The sequence below is a fragment of the Physeter macrocephalus genome, unplaced genomic scaffold (assembly GCF_002837175.3).
Source record: "Physeter macrocephalus isolate SW-GA unplaced genomic scaffold, ASM283717v5 random_11, whole genome shotgun sequence".
Taxonomy (NCBI): Eukaryota; Metazoa; Chordata; class Mammalia; order Artiodactyla; family Physeteridae; genus Physeter; species Physeter macrocephalus.
In genome coordinates this window covers 153,411-160,716 of record NW_021145298.1, presented here as the reverse complement: position 1 = coordinate 160,716, position 7,306 = coordinate 153,411, and the positions used below count along the sequence as shown (strand labels likewise).

Sequence of the window (7,306 nt, the reverse complement as noted above, 5' to 3'; positions counted from 1 at the left end):
CCTCCTCATGCCTGGGGAAGGGGAGTACAGTCCCCATTTTGTAGATGAGGCTGAGTGACTTACCTTCCCGTGGTGAAGAAGGCGGAAGTCTCCAGACTTCTCACCTCCAGATCGACATGCACACTTGCCCACCTGAAAGAACACCCACCCCGCCCATAACATCCCCTCACTGCCTCCCCATAAAGGCACCGGAAAGCAACCAGCAAGAGAGGAGACACTGATAGCACACCCAGGATTCGCAGGACCCGAATCAGAAAGTAGGAACAGAGGAGCGACTAAGAACACAGGTGAGCCCAATGACGGCACCCAGAGCCCATGGCAGGCTGGGGCTCAAAGGATCTTCACCACCTCCTACCGGGATGAACGCAGGGAAGGCACAAGCCTCCCCTCCTACTGCTGTTTAGTATTTGTTAAGCACCTACTGTGTGCCCGGTTCTGGGAAAGTAAGACTACACTTGAGCTGCAGTCCATCAGCATTATTCTCCATCATTATACTCTATCGATTTCCTTTATAGCACATTTCCTTAACACAATTGACAGGTATGTATTGGGTTTTTGCTACTATTCTTTATCTCCACTAGACTTTAAGCCACATGAAGGCAGAAGGCATCTGCTGTAGCCTCAGAGTCTGGTACAGTGCCTGGTAGAGAGTAGGCATTCAAAACATTTTCTAAAATAACAGCTTTATTGAGATTATCTACATACCATAAAATTCACCCTTTTAGAGTGTACCTTTTGATGGTTTTTAGTGTATTCACAGAGCTGTGCAACCATCACCATCATCTAATTCCAGAACATTTCCATCACCCCAGAAAGAAACCCCCTACCTATTAGCAGTCATTCCCCATTCTCCTATCCCCCAGTCTCTGGCAACCATGAATCTATCTTCTCAATGCATTTGCCTCTTCTGAACATTCACGAAATGGAATCACACAAGAAGACTTTTGTGTCTGGCTTCTTTCACTTAGCATAATGTTTTCAAGGTTCATCCACTTTGCAGCATGTATCACTACTTCATTCCTTTTTATTCCATTGTATGTATATATACCACATCTAATTTATCCATTCATGGGTCAATGGACTTTTGGTTGCTTCCACCTTTTGAAGCATTATTATGCTTTGGCTGTGAACATATATGTACAAGTTTTATCTGTGGACATCTGCTTTCAATTCTCCTGGGTATACACCTAGGAGTAGAATTGCTGGTACCTCTATGTGGAACCTTTTGAGGACCCGCCAGACTCTTTTCCAAGGCAGCTGTACCATTTTACATTCCCATCAACAATGTATGAGGTTTCCGATTTCTCAGTACATTTTTGGGCTAAATGAATAAATGAAGATTCCTTCGGCTCTAAAAGCCTGCAGAGAAGGGGATAAATTTCCCAGGCTCCTGGGTTAAGCTAGCATCTTCATCTGCAGACATGACATGCCCCACTCGTGTTTAACAGAAACCCCAAAGAAGGCTATTTATATTTAGTTCACTCTAGAGAGAGAGAATCGAATAAAAAAATGAAGACAAGGAAAACAAAACCTCAGACAGCTCAAAGTGGGTTCTACCTTCGCCAATGATTTCAACCCCCACGTCCAGACTCAATAATTTAATAACACACATGCCTTAAACAAATTTAGTTGAAAAAATATGAGCAGGATCCCAGCTCAACTGCAGCTGACTTTGATTTGGTCAGCAGGGAGAGCAGCTTTATTTGACAGCCCTGCTTGTCTATGACGGGAAGTTTGAAAATACACTTAGTAATACTTAAAATCAACACACACAAACAAAACTATCCCAGGCAAACCCTAGGAGAGGGACCCACGGAGCTGAGAGCCCAGGCGAGCCAAGATCAAGTCTGGCCTCTCCTCCTGCGCTTGTTCAAGGGGGCGGGGTATCCCAAAGCTGGGGGAAGAAGCTTTGCGAAGAGCTCCTCAAACTTCCTTTTCTCCCCTTTTCTTTCTCTGTAAAAGAAGGCAGCGTATTCTTTCTGCACAGACTCCTTGCAAAGAACAAACAAACAAAGGCTGGGACAGAGCAAGGCCCCTTGCAAGCTGCAGGTAATTAAAACGGCCTGTAAATGCCCCAGCAGAAAGCACTTCAAAGAGACAGTAATTCCAGCAATGGCCAGTCAAGGCTGTGTGGTGTAAAAATTATGAGTTTTCCCAACGGGGAGCTTTGTGTGAAAAGGACAGGGGTTGGTGGCAAAAGGAGGGTGAGCCACACAGAGGAGGCTTACAATGGTGTCCACATCGGGTGTGCCCGGGACTGCGTGGGGGGGGTGTGCATGTGTGTGTCACACACGCGGGCAAGAGAAAGAAAGGCGGACGGTGTGCATGTGTGTGAGAGTACACGTTTATCAACGCCGAGACGCTCCAAGCGTGTGGGCGTGGAGATAAAAGGAGAAATAAAATAAAAGCAACAAATATGCATCCTCTCCCCCTGCTGGGCCTTGTTTTCACAGGGAGAAGTACCAGGCAGCTCACTCCTTCCTCCAGCTCCTAACCTGTAAGCCTGCCGAGCCAGGCGTGCAGGAAATGCATAATACCTGGGACTCTAGACCCAGCTGACAGCCACCGCACAGCCAGCCCTCTGGAGATGCTCATACTTTCCATCTCCCAGAGACACACACACTTAGGACCACAGACCACAAGCTATGTTATCTGAAAACAGAGGATGGAGAAAAGAGAGAGATTCTTAACCTTGACTCTGACCACATTCGCTAAATCCTCCACGCTACCTGCCTGCGCTCAGGGGATGCGGTGACCAGTCCACGGTGTGGAGCTGATGCACGTTACAATGGAGGTGGCAGCCTAGATGCACAGGGACCCTGGCCTCACTTTTATAACACACAGCACAGAAAACCCACACTGACACACGCTGGCGATCACCTGACCACAACACCGCACATCTCTTTTAAAAAGCCTATCACTAGGGTTATTTGGGGGTTTTTGTTGTTTTTTTTTTTCTGTATTCTCCCTGCGGGATCTAATAGTCACAAAGGGACGTTTCACCAGGCAGGAGAGCTAGCCTCACCCCTAGGGAGCCTCCATGGTCCCTCCACTCCCAAAGCTGATCAGGCCTCCATTCTACCGCATCCTTTGCGTGTGCGTCTACGGTTGCGCCAATAGCGCTGGGGGTGCATCTGCTTGCTTGCCTGACCCTCCAACTACCTGGAAAACTACCCGAAGACAGACTCAGCCTCACTTCTCTGTAGTCTCCAGCCTCGCAAAGGCCCTGGATCAGCGGATGCTCAGGACATGTTCTGGGGAATGGGTGAGTGGGTGGAAGCGTCTTGGCCATCCTGTGGGTAATAAATAAGCAGGACCAGGATGGGGTGCATACAACGTATTGTGCAGAGCCTGGTACCCAACTCTTCTTAACCCTCATCAGGGAGTCGAGAGGTCACGTGGCCCACGGGAGCCTGAGAGCCCACAGAAGGAAGGTGGAAGCAAGCCTGTGCTCGCCGGGGTGGCAGAGAAACCGGCGCGGACGCGAGCTGGTGGCCTTATTTCCCCGTAAGCAAAATTGTACTCTCCTCCCTCACAGTCCCACTCACTAACTCCTCCCTGACACTGCCGCCTTTAAGCCCGCCCATAAAAATGTCCTTTACTACTTTTATTTAATGAGCTTTCATTTTCCTCCCCTTCTCTGTAAATGAGAAAGTCCACCTCCTAATGAGGATGGGGGAGAGGAAGCAAAGTGGAATCTTTTAAAAATGGGCCATAACTTCATGAAAACCGTTCTCCTCGACAACACCCCTGACCACCCCCCACCCCTCTACAAGCCCCCGCACCCCGCCAGCCTCCCAGCATCCTCCCTTCTCACCATTCAAAACAAGATGCATGGATTTTGGACATTTGATTGCTTTTAAGTATATATATTTTCCCTCAAATAGACTGAATACAATGGTTAGGAAATGTGACAGAGAACTATTCTGAGCCATTTATTGCCTTAATACCCACCTTTGTCCAACAGGCAGTTTTGACAACAGCGATAAATTCCAAATTTATGTCAACAGAGCATATGTTGAACACCTCATTTCTGAGCTAAAGCGGCATGCTGTCCTATAAATCACCGTTCTGTTTGAAATGAAAGTAGATTACAGGCCTGTGTTATTGAGCAGTTAGAGCTATAGTCATATAAATCAGAACTTTTAACTCTAGGCAATCCGTTGTGCAATTAACTAAAGGGTACTTTGTCATTTCAAGGCTCGTGCACAGACTTGGCAGGGCTCAGAGCTACTGGGGAAGGGGGTGGGAAGGAGAAAAAGGTTTTAGGCTACAGGAAGGTTCTCGACTGCAGCGTCCATCACACCCCACCATGCCTTACTCGTGCACAGACTTGGCAGGGCTCAGAGCTACTGGGGAAGGGGGTGGGAAGGAGAAAAAGGTTTTAGGCTACAGGAAGGTTCTCGACTGCAGCGCCCATCACACCCCACCATGCCTTACCCCTCCCCCACACCAACCCCCCCCCCCCCCCCGCCGCCGCAACCACCACCACCACAATAACCTGCCAAGGCTGCACGCTAGCAAAGACAGCCTCGTAATCAGTACCTGCCACGCAGACAGCATCATACCGAGTACTTCCCACCAAGTCACCTCTGGAAACCCAAGTGCCTTCTCATTCATTAATCAAGCATTTTCTGAGCATTTTCTGAGCACAAGCCACGTGCATAACCTTATCTCAGGTGCTAAGATGATACCTGAGAACCCGGAGGTGACATTGTGGCACAAAAAAACAATATTAAGATGACGCTGATAATGAAGAAGAATTAGAAGAATGGTGTACAAGACATATTTGAACACTTACTATGTTCCCGGCACTATTCTGTGCATTTTCATGCACTGTCTCATCCAATTCCCAGAACAGCTCTACTGGGCAGGTATTATTTTTATTTCTGTTTTGCCAGGAGGAAACTGAGGCATAAGGAAGTAAACAACTTGTCTGAGGTCATCAAGTTGGTAAGTGGCAGAGCCTGATACATTTCTAGTTGGCAGAGCAAACAGTTTAAAAACTCAGGGACTTCCCAGGTGGTGCAGTGGTTAAGAATCCGCCTGCCAATGGAGGCGACACGGGTTCGAGCCCTGGTCCGGGAAGATCCCACATGCCGCGGAGCAACTAAGCCCATGCACCACAACTACCGAGCCTGCGCTCTAGAGCCCGCGAGCCACAACTACTGAAGCCCGCACGCCTAGAGCCCGTGCTCCGCAACAAGAGAAGCCACCGCAATGAGAAGCCCACACACCGCAACGAAGAGTAGCCCCCGCTCGCCGCAAACAGAGAAAGCACGCGCGCAGCAATGAAGACCCAATGCAGCCAAAAATAAATAAATAAATAAATAAAATTCAAAAGAAAAAAGAAACAAAAACAAAACTCAGACTCTGTCACCAGCCCTCATCGTAAATTCCAGGTCCATGACTTACTAGCTTTAAGACGCTGGGATTCTCTAAGCCTCAGTTATCTCATCTGTCAAGTGGGATAATGATATCATGACCCCAGAGGATAGAAAAATGAGATTGTGCAAGTAAAAGACTCAGCACAGTGTTGAGAATATAATGTGTTAAATAAGTGTTAGCTAGTATAAGGCTGAAGAAGAAGAAAGATAGACCCTGGTACTCTGGTTGGTTCATCACGTAGCTGGTGAGAAAGAGACAGAGAAAGGATCCCAAAAGGAAGATGTGGTTATGTGCCAAAATGCCAACAAAAAAATCCATGTAGCAGGTGTGTAGAAGAGGAACGGCTAAAAGGTGGGTGGTGTGGCTAGAGATGGCTTGAGGGCACGGTGAGATACAGCTGGTCCGTTCAGGGCCTTTGTAAGCTCTGAAGCTCTATCTACCCATGTTAGGGAATATTAAGAATGGAAAGGCCTCAGATAAGGGAGAAAGTTCCATGTGATGGAGGCATCACATGAGCCAAAACTTGCCAAGTCAATGCTGGACCAGCCTCCGGGAGTCTGGCTGGCCTACCCAGAGGGGTCAGGTGAAGAAGTGGGTTGCCGAGGTCGTAGCGAGGGCTGGATTGTGCGGAGTCCTATGACAGAGGCTGACTTTGATCTCAGCACTGCAGTCATTGACCAGCCACCAAAACCCTCCCTGAAACAAACAACGGAGCTGGCTAGGAGCGGAAGGCTAGGAGTGGAAGCCTTGGTGTGGGCAGGGACCATGGAAGGAGAGGGACAGAAAGAAGTGCCCTAATTCTGTATTGAGAATGAGGACATTTCCAAAGACCATCCAATGTCCATCCAATCCAACAGACCATCATCTACTGATGAGAATGCAGATGGCAACAAGAACATGCAATGGTGGAGCTACACTGTGTCGCTTCTTCCTCTCAGTCATCTTGAGCTGGTTACCAACTCAGTATAGTCGGGGGCAAAAATATCCAAGTCCCCTTTCTCTCTCACCAGCCCAGACAGGTTGAGAATCAATCAGGTATTGGCACAGTGAAAGATACAGCAAAAGCACAGAACACCACCTGCCTCCCTAAAGCTTGCCGTCTAGTTGAAGAGAGAAGACAATACACAGAATAATATAAACCAGTTCTTATTCCCATGCTTAGATGTCAGGTCCTGACTGAAATCACCACACCCAGAGTCAGTGGGAATCAAAAACTCAGGGGCCCCCTGAGCAGGCGGGGTCCAGGCTGCGCCCAGAAGGTAACAAGGGTGTAGCAGGCAGAAAAGAGGAGAGGCATTTCAGATGAGGGCAAAGCAGACACAAGAATCATATCACTCCTGAGCGAAGGGCAGCCAACTGGGAGACAGGAGAGCCGGGGCTGAGTGAGTGCTATGGAGTAGCACGGGAGAAGTTAGATAAGAAAGCTAATGGGGGACAAGGTGAGGTTGGAAAGCAGACACAGAGGGCGCCATTGCGGGCCCCTGACGGGGTAGGGGTCGGGGGGGACACAGGATGATGGTGGTTCAACAGCAGAGGTCTGACGTATCCTAGAAGCCCTCCTATCATGACACATGGCACTAAAGAACATCTGGCCTTGGAGACTGGCCAGACACTTGCTCTCCGACCTCCTGCACAGCCTCCCCTTCATGGACAAGTGGATCCTCACAGGAATATCAGGGCGACGGGACCTTCCTGCCACACACTCTGTTTTGGTCACCTGCCAGAGTGCTCTGTCTTGCTCCCGAGCTGGATGCCAGCAAGACAAGAAAACGCTGGGCAGAAACCACACCCTCCCTAAGAATCCCCTACTACACACACAGGTGCACAAGCGGGCATGTCCCCACAACACGCCCCATCTCTCACCATGTGGCTGAGCAAGCTGCTGGTCTCTGAGAAAAAAGGTAAAAAAAGAAAAGAA

At 48.8% G+C, this 7,306-nt stretch overlaps 1 protein-coding gene across 11 annotated transcripts in view; it reads right to left on the bottom strand.

The window, feature by feature from the left end:
* The window catches only part of ZBTB16 (zinc finger and BTB domain containing 16), a 168,409-nt gene that overhangs the window by 81,748 nt on the left and 79,355 nt on the right, over positions 1–7,306 (bottom strand). The window lies entirely within an intron of this gene.